The sequence below is a fragment of the Neofelis nebulosa genome, chromosome 3 (genome assembly GCF_028018385.1).
Source record: "Neofelis nebulosa isolate mNeoNeb1 chromosome 3, mNeoNeb1.pri, whole genome shotgun sequence".
In the NCBI taxonomy this organism is placed as follows: Eukaryota; Metazoa; Chordata; class Mammalia; order Carnivora; family Felidae; genus Neofelis; species Neofelis nebulosa.
In genome coordinates, this window is record NC_080784.1 from 181,502,036 (window position 1) to 181,522,882 (window position 20,847).

Consider the following 20,847-nt stretch of genomic DNA (forward strand, 5'->3'; position numbering starts at 1 on the left):
ACTCTGTAAACTGGGCTCTATGCATTGCTTTCCCTCTCTCTCCAATCTCAGTTTTGTGCTAGCTCCAGCCGCACTAAATCTTTTTTCACTTCCTCTAATATACTAAACTCTCTCCTGTCCCAGGGCCTTTGCATGTGCTCTGCGCTCTGTCTGAGAGACTCTTCTACTCTTTGCGTTTCAGTTTAAAAGTAAAATGAAATTTATTACAGAATTCTAAGAAACAGCTACTTTGGAAGAGAGTTAGTGGTGGTTTCTTATGAAACTATACTCTTGTCATGTGATCCAACATGGTCTCTTTGACCGGAAACCCTCTCGGTCCAGGGTATTTTTGACCAGAAACCTTCTTGAGCACAACCCCCCCTCCCCCCAACACACGCACACATTCTCCCTTTTTTGTTTAACCATAGCCTTATGCACACCCTAGAGTCATAATATCCTTGATCTGCTCTGGAGATGTCACTGTGACACACCCCTATTGTCTTTTCTCTTTCTTTCTTTTTCTTTCTTTCTTTCTTTCTTTCTTTCTTTCTTTCTTTCTTTCTTTCAACACCTATTCTTAAACATTCTCCTCTTGTGTGGGTGGCCCCTGGCATGTATTCTAAGCCTCTAGAGCTATAAAAGCAGATCTTAAAGGAGATGGGATTGTGGAATTCTACTTCTCTTGCAACCATAGCCTAAGACATACTTCTGTACCTAAGTCCCCTTAATAGACCATTTCTTCCCAAGCTGGACTTGTATTTCCCCCCAAGCTGGCCTTTTTCCTCCATCTTATGGGCTCCTTCAACCTGTGGAAGTCATTTTGCCTATATTTTCCTTTAATGGAACAGATTTGAAAACATTCACACAAAAACCTGCATACAGATGTTTATAGCAGTTTTTTTTCATGAATTACCAAAACGTGTAAGCAACCAAAATGCCTTTCAGTGGATAAATAAACTCTGGATAAATAGTTTAATGGATAAATAAACTATGGTATATCCAGACAGTGGGGTATTATCCCACTCTAAAAAGAAATAAGGTATCAATGCACGAAAAGACCTGGAGGAACTTCAAATGCATATTTACTAGGTGAAAGAAGCCAATATGAAAATGCTACATACTGTATGACCCCAACTATATGACATTCTAGAAAAGGCAAAACTATGGAGACAATAAAAAGATTAGTGGTTGCAGGAGCATAGGAGGATGGTAGGATGAACAGGCAGAGAACAGAAATTTTTTTAGCTCGATAAAAGTATTCTGTATGATACTGTAATTGTGGATAAATATCATACATGCATCAAAACCCATGACATACAACACTAAGAGTGAACCTTAAGGTAGGCTGGACTTTGGGTGATAACAACATGTCAGTGTGAGATCATCATTGTAACAAATGTACCACTCTGGTGGGGGATGTTGATAATGAGGAAGTTTGTGTCTGTGCGGGGTCAGGGAGTATATGGGAATTTTCTATACTTTCTGGACAATAAGGCAAAGAATTTTCATATACCCTTTAACCAGATTCTCCAAACATTACCATTTTATCACATTTTATCATATTATTCCCCCATCTATATTTATACATAATACATTTTTTTTTTTCAGAACCACTTGAGAGTTACCTGCTGACATAATGCCCCATTATCCCTTCATAGCTCAATGGGTATTCCGTACAATGACACTATTTTACGTAACAATGGAGCAATCTTTAAAATCAGGGATTAACAATGATGTAATAGTATAATCAAATCCAGAGTCCATTCAGATTTCACTGTTAGGTTTTTTTTTTCCCCCCTCTGTAACGTCTAGGATCTAATCCAACATTACAGGTTGCACCTGGTTATAATATCTTTAGTTTTATTCAATACAGAATAGAGCAGTTCTCCGTTCTTTTCTCCTCATTTATTATCTTCACTTTTTTTTTTTTTTTAATGTGCTGTCCAATAACTTTATAGAATGTCCCTCAGTTCAGGCTGATGTGATGATTCCTCACAGTTACATTCAGATCAGGTGCTTTTATCACCAATATCATGGGAGTGCTGCTAGGTTCCTTGCAAGCGCCTGATATCAGAAACACACAAATGCTGATTTGTCCCATGGCTGCTGATGTTAACTTTTATCTCTGGAGCATGGTGGTGTCTGAAAGTTTCTCCACGGTAAGGTGGATAATTATTTGGGACTTATTAACCAATAAGTAACATAACTATTTCAGAAGGAGAAAATAATGTTTTTCCATTAAATTTCTACCCCCTTGATTTAACAATCATTGATAAGGCATGACATTTATTCCTTTTTGAGTGTATACTAGTATGACCTTATTGATTCTTATTTTATTGAGGGAGTTACAATTTGTCAGTAACTTACTGTATTCTGATATTCAAATTGTCCAAAATTTGGTCAGCAGGATTTGCTTCAGGCTGTTTTTTGTTATCTTTTTAGCGTATTATTTTGTGTGTGTGAGAGCAATTCCTTAGATTCTGGTACTCTCCCTCTCTAGTTCTGGAACAAGCTGTTTCCCCCAAAGAGTCTTGGTTTCTTTTAGCGGATCATGGTAGTCAGAAACCAAGATCTAGGTGTTAAACATGCTCATCCTTACAGAAGTGTCATTGCTTCTAAGCTTTTTCAGTCGCAAGTAAGAAAATACACTTCCTAAGTGCACACCTATACACAGATGCATGCACACACACACATTGATCTAAATTTCTATGCCTGTCTAGTTATTGAGAGATTCATTTAAAACCATAACTTTTCATGGATATCTTTAATTCATGTCAACAGAAGAAAAGTTTACTTTCACCTCTCCATATTTACTCCACACACATGTAACTCCTTTTCCTTTCCATGAGAAACCCGATCTGCTTATCTCCAATCATTTTACATATATTCTTACCCCCTCCCATGGAACCAATTGCTGAGTCACATACAGATGTGCCAACCAAATTTTCTGTTCTGACCAAGGGAGTGAAAGACAGAAGGGGAGAAAAGGGGTGGGGGAGAGAGGGAAAAAGGGAGAGAGAAACATTCTTCCCACTAGAAGGCACCCAATATTGAGTTCACATAGGTGCCCAATTATATTTGTTAAGTCAAGAAATAAACACTTTCATGTATAAAATGTATACAAAATGTTATAAAAATCCATCATTACTCTGTGATGATTCCGTCTGTAACAACTATATTTTTTACAATAATTCTATTAAATAATGGTTTTATATTTGTATAGCAAGTACTTAATAAATATTTACTAAATAGGTAAATAGAATTAAAGTTTTGATGTGTATGTTTGTAATTAATTTTTTACCACTTGTCCTACTTGTTTCCATTTTTCTTTATAAATAATAGTTTAATATTCCAATGAACTACAATAATTTTATTAAAAGCAATGGATATTTTCAGAGCATTTCATGGATTGCTAGCCATAATGTCTGGCCATTATGAAACGGGCATCTCTTGAAACATTAAAAAAAAATCTGGGAAAATTTCAGATTAGTCTAGAAAATAATAAGTGGATAAATAGTCAAGATAAGTAATTGCAACCACATCCAAGCATTGCCTCCATAGTAAGTACTAAACTACTGGGCATTATGGTTATACATCCTCTATATGTAGCTATTATTGTGATTATTTAAAGATGAAAAAAATACAGATAGAGATCTAATAACTTGTACAAGGTCGCCCAGCAACTGACGGACTGGAGCAGAATTCAAACAAAGGCACATCAAACTCCAAAACCTGTGCACTCAGTCCTCCCTTTGAAGTAATAAAGGCCACATAGCCAAATACTATTTGTCAGGCTGTGACAGGTAAGATCTTGTGTGCATCTCCTTTTGGGCTCCAATCTCTACCATAATTAAAAGACTCTCCCTCGTTCAAGACATGCACTGGAAAAAATGTTGGACAAGCTTCAGGCATAAAAACATAATTCACTTTACAAACTGAAACATGGATGCAAGATTGATTGGTAACGCAAACATAAAGGAAAGCATTTGGATAGAAAATGGTCATGCACTTGGAACTTGATTGGAAGTGGAAGGAGCGAAATGCTCTTGGCCCAGTTCTATTCAGTCTTCTCGTTTAAACTTGACACCTCAACCATACAATTATAAAAATCAGGCTGTATGGCTTTCATTTATTTATTCCTGTAATGAAAGAGAGAGCATAAAAGAGTAAGGCAGAGAGAAAGAGGGAGATTGATTCCAATAGAAATATAAGAACTATGATCCATCCACACAGGACCCCTTTATGTTCAAATGGACCAAGCCCTTTCCAGCTTTAAGGCCTGTGGATGTGCTGATAATACCTTCTAGATCAATTCCTCTGCTCCTGCATGACCATCTCCTTTTTATCTTCTGGGTCCCAGAAATACTATTTCTATGACTGAGCCTTCTCTGCAAAAGCTATCAAAATACACTCCCTTCCCTGTCACTTTATAAATGAAAGCATAACAGAAGACATTGCATTGCTCTATTTAGAGTGATTATCATATGTTGTAGTGTTTTTGTGTGTGTGTGTTCATTACATATATCCATAGTTTCTCTCCTATGTTTCAGAATTAGATAGTTAATTCCTCAACACTCAGCACAGTGTCGAAATAGCTAGCTAGCTAAAGATATATAATAGATATGTAATAAGATAATAATTAATTATTGAGGTAATAAATTATATCTATAAATCATTTGCCCCTATACAGTTTCAAAAAGTGGAAATATTAAGACTACTAGGTACATTATTTATATGAAAACACAACATATTCTTTTAAGTCTATGGAGTAGGCATTATCTTTGGCATAATAACACCAATGAAAAATAACTAATCAGAATTTAAAAAATCAATTTCTGAACTAATGTTATAAACTATTGCATGTATATAATATGTTTTTTTTTCTGGTGTATTTATCATTTTTTATATTTTAGCTGAAAATTTTATAAGAAAATCATAGGCTAAAATAAATTGAATCTATCTCAGGTCATGTCCTTTGCAATTTCCTGGTTACAAAGGCTGCGACTTCAACTGACAACTTCATGTTATTAGTCTAAGAAATTTCATAATTAAGCAATGTCTTCCTTGTATATGGGTTTGTTGTAAACAAAATCTCTAAACATGAATACAAAAATAACTATGATATAGATATTGATAATTTACTTATAGAAATTGTACAGTTTTGTTTCCCTGAATGCAGAGTCAAGGGAAAATGGTGAACCACTATATAATCGTAATTATTTGGGCAAAAATGCTATAAAACTCAAATTAATCCTTTTGTTTAATCTATTAGAATTAAGATTAGGGGAATAATGCTAATAATGATGTATCAGAAAATGAAAAAAAATCATGTTTTCTCAGAATCTATTTAAAATGTTCTAGTATTTATTTTCTCAAGATTCTATGCGATTTTCCTGATTTTCTAAAAAGTAAAAAGCTATTAAGAATTAATAAAATTTGGGGCTCCTGTGTGGCTCAGTTGGTTAAGCGTCCGACTTCAGCTCAGGTTATGATTTCATAGTCTGTGAGTTCGAGCCCCACGTCGGTCTCTGTGCTGACAGCTCAGAGCCTGGAGCCTGCTTTGGATTCTGTGTCTCCCTCTCTCTCTGCCCATCCCCTGCTCATGCTCTGCCTCTCTCTGTCTCAGAAATGAATAAAAACATTAAAAAATTTTTTTAAAGAAGTAATAAAATTTGAAAAATGTATACTATGAAAACATTTCTTATAAAAAAGATGTGAGATCTATACAGTCTAAATTTGTTTGTTCATATAACCCAAGTAGGTCTAGTAATCTCTGTGTTCTACTTTGTGATAAAAGGGTATCATAGATTCCACTGGCAATTTTTAAATAATTGTCTTTGAAATTAGCATTTCCTATAGATTGTGATTCCCCCCTGAAATTCTAATATCAATGAGGTTGATCTCAACTGTATTAGCAAATCATGACTGCACTAATTAAAACACTGAAAAAACTTATTATCTCACATTAAAAGATATTCAAAGGTAAGTTAATTCAGCAGTCTGCTAGCATTATCAAGACTCAGGTTCTTCCTATTTGTCTTTATACCAAACTCCTATGTTGGTTTCATCCAAAAACAGGTTCCACTCATGATTACAAAATGGTTACCATGAACCGTTGTCCTACTAGACTCAAGACCTCATATTTATTACACAAATCATCCAGGGAAGAATCTCTACATCCATGTGGCATTGACTGAATCTGATTCCGTAAGTGCTCCTAAACTAATCACTGGTAAGAGAAATATAATTACATGATTAGAATCGATTCATCAGAATTCATCCCTGAAAGGACAGGCTCACAATCTATCAGGATTTAGCTCTGAAAGAAGGTCACAATTCATCAGGATTTAGCTCTGAGAGAAGGGCCAGGTCACAGGCTAGCAGGATAGACATTTGAAAAAAGTATAGGGTTCTATATACAAGAAGTAACAGAGGAGATGGTAACATCTACCTGCTTCAGCAACTCTTAAGTGAATATGTATAATAAAAAAAGAAACTGGATAAATCCTATATTCTGAGAAAACTGAAGTATTTGCTCTAAGATGGTGGCAATGTTACTAAATGAGATTGCACTGCTTTCCAGCCTGTTTTCTATTTGTTACTTTTTTTTCCCCTGGATTTCTCCTGCTGGCAAGAGCCTTTTAAGCTGCACCCTGGAGAAGTCAAGAATTGCCTTCCATCTTCATTAATATGCAGTATGTATTTGAGTAGTTTTGTTATTCGTGTGTTTTACTGATATTTATACTCAGTTCATTATGAACTTTTATAGCTGAGAATGTATGATTTACAATATTTACCGTGGCTCCGTAATGGTTTTATTATGCAGGCCTGGTTAAGGTTGTAAAACTGTAGCACTGCCTCACCTTAAGGGCTGCTCGCTGCTGCTGAGCCTTTCATTAAAAATTTTTGTGGCCATGGAAGTTAGCTCCAGTGACACAATTCCCCCGTGGAACAAGATTCTGGGGTGTGCAACTCATAGCAGATGAGATGATACAATTCCCCTTTTCCCAATGTTGAATGTAGTGGTTTCTGAAACCAGATCTGAAACATCACAGGTATTTTTTTCTGAATGTCACCCTAGCACATTTGTCCAGCTACAATGAGAAATCCTTTAACAATGAAGATATGCTTTATTCCAATGACATTTCAGGAAATGAAATTCAAATTTTCTGGCAGTGAGCTGTATTTTTGGGGAGTCAGCCTCTTCCAAATTTTCTTGTAGCACATGAAAAAGGTCAACTGTGGATAAAACTGGATGGCAGTAATTTATCATACTTCTCACTCTGCAAATCTCCTAATGGTTAACATAATCAAAAGGTTTTCATCTTGAATCTTTGTCCCCTTCTTTGTTCTCAATCTTTCAGTGCTAAGTTACCCTCAATAATCACTAAGAAAAATCACTATAAAAGGGAGCATATTTATTGCAATCTTTTTTGGTATTCAGTTTCACATATTTTGCAAAACAATTTCATATAAACATGGAGAAACAGAAACAAGCCTTTTCATAGGGAGAGATATTCCCAAATTGCCACATATATTTCTAAGAGATCTTGTAGATTAAAAGTAGAAAGCTATACATACCCTGAACCTCCAAGAAATAAACTTCTCCCCTTCTTAGCCACAAGATAAACTAGTAAGAATGTATCTTATCCATATTGTTTTAATTCTGATATACTCTACCTATATTGAACTCTGGTCAATATTTTATCTCTGCTTTTATAAAATATCAAGATATGCAAGAAACTACATGCATTCCCTTCCATTTAGCTTTTTTTTCCAATGGCTAATAATGGTTTAGTTGATTTTCAGTTTGGTTCTGTAACCATTTATTGAGTGCATGCCCAGGGCATTACATGGTGCTAGGTACTCTGGGAAGCACCAAAATGAGTTGTGACAAGACATTGATGACCCAAGAAGGAAGATAAAAAACAGACACATATGATTTATTTAAGTCTACCAGGCAGCCTTTAACAAGTGACATAAATTATCAATGGGGTGAAGATTCTCATCTCGACCACTCACTAAATGAATAATTACATGAAACACTTTGTCACTGTTGAATGGATCAAAGCATTGGTTTGGTTAGCATTGGAGAGGGAGGTCTGGCAAGGTGCTTTTAAAGCGAGGAAATGAGGAAGATAAGATAGCTCTTTGAAAATTAAATCTTAGTATCAACCTAAGGGGAGAAAGAGATTGTCTGGGCAGTAGGACCCCACTGAAAATACTAGTATATTACTGGAAGATTTATTTTATTAAAAGAAGAAACCATGGAGAGAGTCAGAGACACCTGAGTTCAGTGCTTAATTTAGCCATTGGCTAACTGAGTGAATGTATTAGATGGAAACTTGAATACTTCTGATTCTAATGACAGGTTATCACAAGAACGGTGCTAAATACAAATCACAAGGGTCAGTAAATACTATTTCCCACATATTAGCAAGATGGTCCATACTATTGGATGCCTATGGCTAGCTAATTTCACCTGATGCCATTAAACATTCAACATAACCGATTCTTTTATTTTGAGTTTTGACTCAATATGTAAGTTTTAATTCCTATAAAAACCTACGTTCAAAGAAGTGTTATTTTCCATTTTTTTAGTGTTTTCTATTGTCTCTATGTTCTTGAATTTTCATAGAAAATTTAAAACATTGCTTCTTATTGATTAATGTGGGTCTTCCCTCTTGGAATTTTGTGACACAAATATTTTGATACATGTAATATCAATTTCATCCTGGTGTTTATCTCAGTATCACCAGTTTTTTAGTAAAGTATGATTCAACCACTTAGTGGTTGCAAACCAACTAAGTTTTGTCTGGACTTTTTAATAACCATATTCCATCAACCTTTCCTAGGACCAAATGACTACCATTTGTAAATGCACTTCATGCTCCACTCATCTCCCCAATTGGCAATCTCCTGAATTTTCGGTTAGTTGGCCACACCAGTTTTCACTTATATCAGTTACAAAAGGCCATATTTCATTGCGAGACTTAGTCTAGGAATTAAGTGACCTAGTTACATCAATAAAAATATTAAAGAAAGAAAATTTCCTCAATTATTCCTCATATAAATATCTGTAAAATATACCCTACTAGGATCTTTGTATACCTTCATTTGTTGCAACATACTTATCATTCATTCCAGATGTGTATGTAATTTGTAATCACTGAGAATTTGGTTACCTGTAAGCCAATTTAAGCTCTGACCCCAAGGTGACTGTGTTTGGAGAAAACACCCGTAAGCAGATGACTCAAGCAGGTCATAAAGGTTACATGAGAACATAAGAGTGAGGTCTCAATCTGATAGAATCGGTGGCCTTGAAAGAAGAAGAGACACCAGAGACCTCTCTCATTCTCTCCGCATACCTACTTACCCTGGGAAAGGCCATGTAAGGACACTGTGAGAAGGCACTATCTGCAAGCCAACGAGAGAAGTTTCACAGAAGCCACTCTGCTGTCACTTTGATCTTCGACTTTCAGAACGGAAAGAAAATAAATAATCCACCTCGTCTACAGTGTTTTGTTATTGGAGTTTGAGTAGACTAATAGTCTCTAAGGAAACTGATAGGCGAATAATCCTCCAGTGTTTGGCTGAATCATAATATTTTAATTTGAGGTAAACCTGTAATATTGTTTTCTTGAAAAAAAATCATGGTGACAATGCTGGATTTCCAAAAAACACACTCTAAAAATATAAAATAAAATTATGAAGATATTCTTCTAAAATAAAGACTCAAATCTATTGTAATTTAAAACCAGGAGGAATTTAAACCTCACTGTCACCTTCATTATCATTACTTAGAATTTATAATTTAATGGCAACAAGTTTCTATTAACCACATTCTCAGAAATATCATTCTCTAGCCAAGTATCCTGATTCATTTTATATCCTATGTCACTATCTGAAATCATTTGTTTTTAACCTTCGCGGCAGAATTCGTAACACCTCTCCAGATGATTCTAATGTGTGCTTAGAGTTGAAAACCAATAATTTATTCTCAGCTTGGTCCCAGGAACAAGAAAAGATTTTTTTTTTATTATTTTTTTTTAACGTTTATTTATTTATTTTTTATTTATTTATTTTTTTTATTTTTTTTATTTTTATTTTTGGGACAGAGAGAGACAGAGCATGAACGGGGGGAGGGGCAGAGAGAGAGGGAGACGCAGAATCGGAAACAGGCTCCAGGCTCCGAGCCATCAGCCCAGAGCCTGACGCGGGGCTCGAACTCACGGACCGCGAGATCGTGACCTGGCTGAAGTCGGACGCTTAACCGACTGCGCCACCCAGGCGCCCCAACGTTTATTTATTTTTGAGACAGAGCATGAACGGGGGAGGTCACAGAGAGAGGGAGACACAGAATCTGAAACAGGCTCCAGGCTCTGAGCTGTCAGCACAGAGCCGGATGCGGGGCTCGAACCCACGGACCGTGAGATCATGACCTAAGCTGAAGTTGGACTCTTAACCGACCAAGCCACCCAGGCGCCCTAAGAAAATATTTTGAAGATGATTGGTCTCATTCTTTCCTACTTTCCTTGTACCCACCATCTTTTTCCTCCCTCCCTCCCTCTCTCCCTCCCTCCTTTCCTTCTTTCCTTCCTTCCTCCCTTCCTCCCTCCCTCCCTCTCTCCCTCCCTCCCTCCTTTCCTTCCTTCCTTCCTTCCCTCCTTCCTTCCTTCCTTCCTTCCTTCCCTCATTCCTTACTTCCTTTTTTTCATTCCTGCCCTTCTTTCTTTTTCTTACTAACGTTTTGTGTAGGGTGAAGTTAACAGCACAAGACTGAAGATTATTCCAGACTCTTCAAAAGAACACTCCATTTATCCCAAGATTTTGGAAGTGGTGACAAGCCAAGATTTGCAAGAATATAACAACATCCCTCTTCCATCCCCTCTTTTTCTGTATGGATCGTCTTTTATTTTTCTCTTGACTAAGAACTTGTCTTTCGTCAAAATCTGAATTCTCTCTGTTATTTATAGTCGATCTCTATGATTTGAGTCTTTAGGCAGGTTCCAGATAGAAAACAAGTTGGAGCTAAAAAAAAAAAAAAAAAAAAAGAAAAAACTTATTTTTTCTCTGCAAGAAACCTACTTTTCTAATATATTGTATTAATATGGACTCAAAAAGTCAGCTCTAAGTCTCATAGTTGATATAGCAATTTATTCTGAGTGGAATCCCCTTGTCCTTCTCTGAAGTGATAAGCTCAACATCAAGCCCTAATAGTAGAAAACTGCAGGAAACCATTTTATGTGACTAATTGAAATGTAAATCACATTAGTATTCTCAAATATGGCCATACCATTATTTGATCTTTATGCCTTGATTTTATTAAAAGCAAAAGAGGATGATAATAAGCTTCATAAGATTGTACTAAAGTTTAAGGAATGCAATCCATAATCAGTCTTTAAAAAAATACTTGGGATATGGTAAGCTTTCAATAAATGATCTCACTGTTATCATCATTATTATGTATACAGTGAAAATTTAGCATATATCTATATAAAAATCAATTTGACCACAATCATTTGGAACATACATAATCTCAGGAATTGGTAGAATAAATTATTCCCTCTATGAAAATAATACATTATTTTTCAAATTTACGTGAATTGCTTTGTCATATTTATAGTAGACTGCTAAAAAAGATATTTTATTAGCTTGCGGTTGTTTATGTAGGTTTTTTTTTATGTTAGGACAATTTTTACATGATAACTTTTATATTATCTGAGACAATATTTAAAGCACAGGTTGATTTTCTCCTTTGTCTCATTTATCTTGTGTTTTCCACGAAGTGCAACCAAGTAGCTGCTGCTAGGTCAGTCAAAAATGAGAAAAATGTCTTTATTTGGATTATCGTCATACCCCATATGAAAACATACTGGAAGGAGATTTCTGACGTTATAATATCCATTGTTCTGCCTCTCTGACTGTTACCCTTATTTGGAGAAAAATAATGCTATTCAAATTCTGCAATCCTCAAAAGCTTGTATATGGATATTTAAGTCAAGACACTAATATAATGTATGTATTAAAATTACCTTGCATAATTAAATAACTTATAACGTATTAGTCAATATTTGTTGAACAAAATGATCAAATGTATAACTTAAGTAAATGTAGGATATCCTCATTGATCAAATCTGAATAACTTATACACATTATCAGTTAAAATTTTACAACATGCTTTTAACAGTTGAGATACATGAGATACAAAGTCAGCCATTTTAATGTTTACTATAGAACATGACTTCTACTTTCAATACCACCATTTCAGGGACTGAAAATACATTTTTATTTAGTCTAATATACATTTATTTCCAGAATATATCACAGTCTAGATAAGGGTTTTAAATAAAAGTGTTATTTAAAGTGTTAGAAAATTAACTTAAAATTACTGTTGATCCAGGGGGGCCTGGTTTGTTCACTTGTTTAAGAGTCCGACTTCAGCTTAGGTCATGATCTCCCAGTCTGTGAGTTTGAGCCCCCAGTCGGGCTCTGTGCTGATCACTCCGAGCCTGGAACCCCTGTCTCCCTATCTTCCGAATCTGTGTCTCCCTCTCTGTCTCTGCCCCTCCCCCACTCACGCTCTGTCTCCCTCTCTCTCTCTCTCAAATAAATAAACATTAAGAAAAATTACTGTTGATCCAGTAGTTGCACTACTAATCAGATAACTATTTCCCTGCTATAAGACTAGTGTGACTAAAATATGTTCTACTGGTTGAACTTCTATATGCTCTCCCACGGTTCCCAGCCTGGATGCCTTTACTTTACTTCAGACCGTGTGATAGTTCCAGACAATGAACCGAGAACAAAATTCACACTCCAGAACTTTATTCCTCTGCCATCATGGTCATGACAGTCATGTGTCAGGAAGAACAAAACACAAGACCACGGTGGCCCAGCTGATGTGTCGATGGATGAGGCAGCTGCCCGAATCAGTTAGCTTCACCTGTAGCTGTGAGCAAGGCTTTATCCTGGTTAATGCAGATGGCGTCACTGGGATACGGTCAAGGATACAGAGCATAGTTGTTAACTTTGTTTTCTCTGTGTCAGACACACAGCTAAGAACATGGTCTCCATGGCAACCCGGGTTGTCTGAAGTGGTCGGTAGTACCGCAGTTAAATAAGGTGTTAGGGACTGTCAACTGGACACAGAACGCATCCTGGTGGACTTTTGATATTTTGACTTTTTTATGAGTATTTATTTTATCTGATGGATATTTTATGTGATGGATTTTTTTGGAATCAGATCTCAGTTTGTTTGTTTTTTTAATTTTTTAACGTTTATTTATTTTTGAGACAGAGAGAGAGAGAGAGAGAGAGAGCATGAACAGGGGAGGGTCAGAGAGAGGGAGACACAGAATCCGAAACAGGCTCCAGGCTCTGAGCTGTCAGCACAGAGCCCGACGCGGGGCTCAAACTCACAGACCGCGAGATCATGACCTGAGCCGAAGTCGGACGCTTAACCGACTGAGCCACCCAGGCGCCCCAAGATCTCAGTTTTTATGAAACTTAGTATTTTCTTAATTAAATAGGCTATGTTAAGTTACTTAAAGCATTCCATAGACTTTATCTCCTTTTCTGTCCTAAGGGGGGAATGAAAATAATAATATCTAAATAACTTCAAGGATGAATAAATGAGATTTTTTTTAAACCAAGCTCTTAGAACCCGAAAGGTGCTCCTTTTTTTTTTTTTTTTTTTTTTTTTTTAATTTTTTTTTTTTCAACGTTTTTTTATTTATTTTTGGGACAGAGAGAGACAGAGCATGAACGGGGGAGGGGCAGAGAGAGAGGGAGACACACAGAATCGGAAACAGGCTCCAGGCTCCCAGCCGTCGGCCCAGAGCCCGACGCGGGGCTCGAACTCACGGACCGCGAGATCGTGACCTGGCTGGAGTCGGCCGCTTAACCGACTGCGCCACCCAGGCGCCCCAAGGTGCTCGTTTTTAAAAAGTTTCTGTCTTCTACTGAATTTCCAGTGTTAGCTATGTTCTAAATGATAACTTACTACTACAGTCCTGGAATGAGTCAACTAGCATGCCAGAACCAGGTGTTCCTATGCCTGCAAAACTACTTGTGGTGGAGCCTCCCAAAACGTGTCACTTTGGCATGTGGATTATTTTGAGCTGAAGACAGGACCCAGAAGACTCAGGGAGATCTTGCACCTCTCTTTTAACCGCCTCTAAAAATTTAGATAGAGGGTCTGGTCCAAGAATAGCGTTATCACCAGAGATAACTGCAGAGTAAGGGCTAAACGTGATAGATAAGCTGTGGGCAGCTTGGTAGGAACTGTTGATTCAAATTCCTCTTTATGTACCGTTGTCTCTGCATGGCATAACAAGTTTTGTTTACCAAGCGTTTGCTCTTCCCATCATCCTGTGACGTGTCTTCCTTACTTTTGAAGTCCCAGACCCCCCACACCTTCCCCTCCGCTCAGGATGCCAGATTAGCCTCAATTGCCTAACTGTCTTGGAGCCTCTCGTGTCTTGTGGGGCTGCCACGTGTATAAAATTAAACTCATTTTTCTCTGGTTAATCTGTCTTATGTCAATTTATTTATTTTTTTAATTTTTTAAATGTTTATTTATTTTGGAGACAGAGAGAGACAGAGTGCGAGTGGGGGAGGGGCAGAGAGAGAGGGAGACACAGAATTCGAAACAGGCTCCAGGCTCTGAGCTGTCAGCACAGAGCCCGATGCGGGGCTTGAACCCACAAACCGTGAGATCATGACCTGAGCCGAAGTCGGACGCTTAACGGACTGAGCCACCCAGAAGCCCCTGTCTTATGTCAATTTAACTAATAGGTCAGCCAAAAACACCTAGAAGTGGGGAAGGAAAAAGTTCTTCTCCCCTACAGTACCATGGAAATTTCCGGGAGATAAACTCCCCTTTCTAGAGAAGCATCATCTAGCTAAAATCCATGAGGACCATCTTAAAATATATTTTAGTATTAAGAAAAAAACAGAAACAAAACTGGTATCGTAACCTATTAACTCACAAGGACCAGTTGATGGAGTCAGGAAGTGGCTCACTTGGTTTACCAGCATTTAAATAATTTGAAAACCGATGTTTTGTACATTTTATTTCAGTTATTTGTAAGATTAGATCTTATTTCGAGTTAAACTTGGCCAATGTTAGTGTTTGTGATAGCATCAAGCTCTGGCCTATTAAAATATATCTGTTCTATAAGCACCACACACTGGGACCTTCTGTCTTCATTCTGGAGGAGATTAATGTTGTGGCCGCGGAATACAAAGGTTACACACCTCCTTGTTTTACCTTCAGAAACAGTGATAAAACGTGTATCAAACCCCCACTGGCAAGGAAACATGGTTTTAATCACTGTCTCCATTCTTTCACTTGCATAGTCCTCCCTCTAGCTGAATATCAAAGTGCCTCTTGAGTCAAAACAAAAATGAGTCCAGCAGGTGTTTGTTTCCTCCTTTGTTTTATCTCTCTTTAGGGACTATGGTCACCAACGCTTCTACACCACAGGCTATGTTGCAAAGAAAAAAACATAAAATGCTCCCTATAAGTGACAACAGATTTATTTAAATAAGCCCTCACTGGATGACAATCCCACTTCTGAGTTATAATACACTTGGTATGTCACATAGTATATTTCTTTGGCTAGGGAAGTCTGGGTGGCTCAGTTGGTTAAGCGTGCAACTCTTGATTTCAGCTCAGGTCACGATCTCATAGTTCCTAGGATCAAGCAAGCCCCTCATCCAGCTCAGAGCCTCCCTAGGATTCTCTCTCTCCCTTTCTCTCTCTGCTCTTGCTTCCTCTTTCTCTCCTCTTTAAAATAAATAAACATTTATAAATAAATAAATAAATAAGTAAATTTATGTGACTAAAAGGTTGGCAACTGTATGCGTACAATAAAAGAGTAAGACTAGGTAGGCTGCAGGCTTAGGCCGATCTTTTTGTTGTTGTTTTTTGTGTTTTGTTTTTTCATTTTGCTAATAATAAAGTAAGTGTTGTGAAACTTCATAGAGGAAGCCGCGTTTAAAATCGAGTTTGGAGTCCAGCAGGGGGAGCCCTCATGCCCTACCTCATGCATTCCCAACAGGAAAACCCCATGTTACTATTCCAGCGGTAGAAAGGAGCAATTTCTCTTTACCCGGCAACAACTTCAGCCACTGAGAAAGTACCGCAACTTAGCCAATGAGACACCGGCAGCACCCTGACTTCTCCCTTTCCTCCAAAGGACTTTCTCATTCGAAGCAGTCCCTCCCAACTTCCTCCTTTTTCTCCATGAAATAACATTCCTTTGCTTTAAACTCTGGATTGTCTATGGTTTGCCATAGCTTATATGTCCCAAATTACATTTCTTCTGTTATTCCTAAATAAACCTATTTTGTTGGGAAGATAGCTAGTTATTTTCCTTTTCTTTTTTTTTAAGTTAATTTATTTGGAGACAGAAAAAGAGCAACCCAGTGGGGGAGGGGCAGAGAGAGAATCCCAAGCAGGCTCCAGGTGCTGTCAGTTGGAGCTTGACCTGGGGCTGGAACTCAGGAACCCTGAGATCATGACCTGAGTGGAAACTAAGAGTCAGGTTCATGACCAACTGAGCCCCCCAGGTGCCCCTAGTTGTTTTACTTTTAAGGTTGATAGTAGACAAATATACTTTGTTGTATTAAATACACCTATAATATACTATGAAATATTTACTATAATACAATTTCTAAGAATTTACATTATATTTTTAATAAAAATAAAACCAATGAGAAATAAACAGGACTAATTTCTTCTGATTAGCAGGACATTAAACCAATGACAGTACTTGGTAATCATGTGGTGTTTCATGGCTTAACACAATAAAATATCGTGACTTGTCCTATTTTTCTTGTCTAAACCCTATTAATGTTAGTACTTTTTATTTTAATCTCCTTTTGCTCTTCTGAAAATTTACCTAAATTTTGTGTTTTTTTTAATGAGAAATATGAGTCTTCCAAAGACCACGTAAGATGGATAATGCATATGTAACTTATCTTTGGTATTATCTTTCCTTTCTATGGAGAAATCAAGATTTTACTGATTCATTTAGTTTACATTTATTCTAGCATATCAATGTTTAATTATCAAAAAGAAAACGGCATCATTTTCTTTCAATTATTTATTTGAGAAGAAGTAAATGATTAGAAAAGTATGAAGCAACTATATTGTAAAAGCATGCTATATACACTTAGTAGCTACTGTAATTTTGCTGCCAACAATTATTTTTAATTTTCTAGTTTTTGTAACTGTTTGGAACATTCCCCTCATACCTCTATATAGTAGAGGTAGATGTTTCCATTGTGATGCTCATTCTCCCTGGCCAAAAGTTGGGTGCATTTCTCAATGTAGGCCAGTCTTAGTGTTTCTGGAATATTGATTGTTTCATGAGGGTACATAATTCAAGTAAAACCAAACAGCATCTTTTGGATAGTTCAATAAATCAGGAGTAAGATTGTGTGTGTGTGTGTGTGTGTGTGTGTGTGTGTGTTCTCCTAAAATTTCTATCATTGCAACACTGGAATAAAATGAATGCAATACTATTGATATCCACTTTCTACATCATACAGAAAGAATCTTTCATTATAATAGAGACAATATACATCAAGGAACAGAATCTACTAAGAAAAAGAAATAGAAAAAGAGAGTGAAAAAAAGCATGAATGAAAAAGATAGAGAGATGGAAATAGAGATAGGTTGAGGGAGAGAGAGAGAGAAAGAGAGAGGGGGAACAAAAACTGTTGGCATCATTTGAATTTGAGTTCCTGGATCCAAATGTAACTAAAGCCTGACTTTCCCATGTATTTCCCAATTACCGGAATCAGTAAATTCCACTTAAAACTTAATAAAAATAGCACTATTGAATGTTTATGTCACAGAATGTTAAAAGTTACCCTTCCACTGTCTCAAGTTTCTTCACAGGGCTGTGATAGAGGACAAGGCTCTAAATCCTACAACCTCAGATGAGGTTCTCAGACAACTTTGCAGACTTGCTAGGAGATACTGTAACTCATTCAGGCTACACATAACATTTACTCTGAGGCTATTTGATAGACAAAAAATATATATATAGATATAGATATAGATAGATAGATATAGATAGATAGATAGATAGACATTTTTTTTTCTTTTTTCAGCTAGAAAAGGCCAGAGGGGAGAATTTCTTTGGAAAGACTCATTCCCCTACTCTGTGTTTTCCCCAACCCTTTCTGCCCAAGGGCAGGAGGAGAGGGTACTTCCCTCTCATTCAATCTAAGAGATGCCTACTAAAGAAAATCATTTGGAGAGCTTTATAAGGTTCCCCTGGAAAAAGAGAGACATATGTAAGGTGGGATTTCTGCTTTTCACCTACCTAGATATGTCTAAAACCCAGAGATTTTGGCTGTATCATGTTTTGCCCATTGGTGGAATGTAAAGAAAGGAAGTCTTGGGTATGACTGACTACCAGTGTTGGCAGGACAATGACATATATATTTCTCCTGAGTCAGGTGGATTCTGCCAAAACCAGATGGAATGACCTTGAGCAGTCCCCTGCCCACAAGGACAACAGAAAGACCCAAGGGAATGAAATGGCCACAATGAAGAAATAACTTATTAAAGCCACAAGGCCAAAGAGAAAGCCTTGAGTAGCTAGCTGCAGTATCTATCTACATCAGTGGAATTGTTCACAGAGAGTCCCATTGTGGTTTCCAAACAACCCACAAGACATGAATCCACCTTTAAAATCTGCCTCCCCCAGGTTGCACTAACAAAAGAGTATGATGGGACCAGTGAAGATCTTTATTTTTCTTCTTTCCTACAGCTCCAACTCAGGAGGAACCAAATAAAGCCCTATGAGAGGGGAAGAAGGAATGAAAGATCCATGTGTAGAAACTGGGAAGAAGCTCATGCCCCCACTCTTGACACACTTCTGGATTCCAAATCTTCTGATGTTTGCTTCTTGGGAGAAGGAGAATCTTTATGGGAGAAGGAGAATCTTTAAATGTCATGACACTTTAAAGGAAGGGGACCCTATGATTTAATAGTGGTTCTGGTTACACAAAGGAAGCTGCCATATATTCATTTCTTCAGTAAATATTATTAAATACTTCCTAGATTCCGGGCATTATTCTTCATGGTGGATAAAACAGTAAACAGGTGGAATGTTGCTGCTGTCATGGGATTTACATTCCATTCCATTGGACAAGACACAAACAAATAAAATGACACAATGAGGAAGACTACTTCACTCAGTATGATGAAGAAATTAAGCAGGGTAAAGGGGATCGAGAGTGACTGAGGATGGGAGAAGACATTACAGTCTGGCATAGCCTTTCCAAAGAACTAAAGAAAGGAAACTAGATCCTACTTTTAACCCAATCACAGTGTCTCTAAGAAACATAAACAATGTTTCCAACAGACAACAATACGTAAGCTAACGGGGCAAAGACAAGATCAAACCTCAGGTACAAGATTGAATACATTTCCTACCTTTGAGTAGTTGCTGCTTTATTGCCTGGATCAAATCTTGCCCTGCTTTATTCTTTCTTCCTGCCATACAAAATGATTTAGACTTCCACTTCTAGAAAAGGCAGAAAGCCTGTGATCCAGGATCATAAATAAGGAGAGAAAGAGGGTTAGGAGATGGTGTTAGAAAGGCAGTCAGATTATTAGGACATATAGACAAAGGAGATTGAACTTTATTTGATGTGGATTGAAGTCCTTTGGAAGATTTTAAGCAGAGAAATAAAACAATCTAACTCTAAAAGATTACTCCCATTACTGTGTGTAAAACAGATTGATGAGGTGGGCCACAGGGTGATGATGACAATAATAGAAGCAATGAAACCAATTAGACCATTTTTCCTTGTCTAAGTAGGAGATGATACTGGTTATGACCAGTTTTAGAGGTAAGAAATATAATAACTCATGCATTATGTGTAAATTTTAAAGGTATGGCCAATAGGACTGTTTCTGGAATTTGATGTAAAGGTGGAGAAAAGGGAGAAATTAGGAAAGACTTTTGGATTTTTGCTTCAACAACTGAGTTAAGGGTGGTGCTATTGACAGTCACAGGAAAAAGTGGGACAACGAGGTTTAGTAGGAAAAGAAATATTTATCTTTCGGTGAGTGAATATGTTGAACAGATATTTGGATATTAAAGTATGAAACTGACAGCTATATTGATGTTTGGACCCAATCAACCTAGAAATGGTACAGTTATTTCCATGATCCTATGATGTCACGTATGTGTTGTTGTTGTTGTTTATCACTGCACTATGGTTATGCTAAATTATGTAATTAAAACCAGTGTTGATGGAAATGCAAAAAGAGAATTCAAAATCATCATGAATAACACAATAAAAACTTTAAAAACCAGTATCTCATATAAGCAGTAACACACTTTTATGCAAGTTATTTGGTTAAGAAATCTATAACTAGAAGGGGTGTCTTAGTGGCACAGTTGGTTAAGCATCAGACTTTTGATTTCAGCTCCAGTCATGATTCCAGGGTTGTGGGATCGAGCCCCTCATCAGACTCTGCACTGACAGCGTGGAACCTGCTTGGGATCGTCTCTCTCTCTCTCTCTCTCTGCCCCTCCCTCACTCATGGGCGCATGTGTGTGCGTGTGCTCTCTCTCTCTCTGTCTTTAAATAAATAAATGCATAAACTTAAAAAAAAAAGAAATATATAACTAGTATAATAAACATGACACTTTACCTTGAAAAAGTCATGAATTTTAGTAACATTACTTGTGGAATTTGCTTGCTGTATGCAAGAAGAAGAGAACAAAAGAAATATAGAAAATGAGTGAAATAAAAAAGGCCCAAAGGGAGAAAAAGAACAGAGAAAGAGAGGAAAAACAAACAAACAAAAAAAATAGAGTGAAGGGAGAA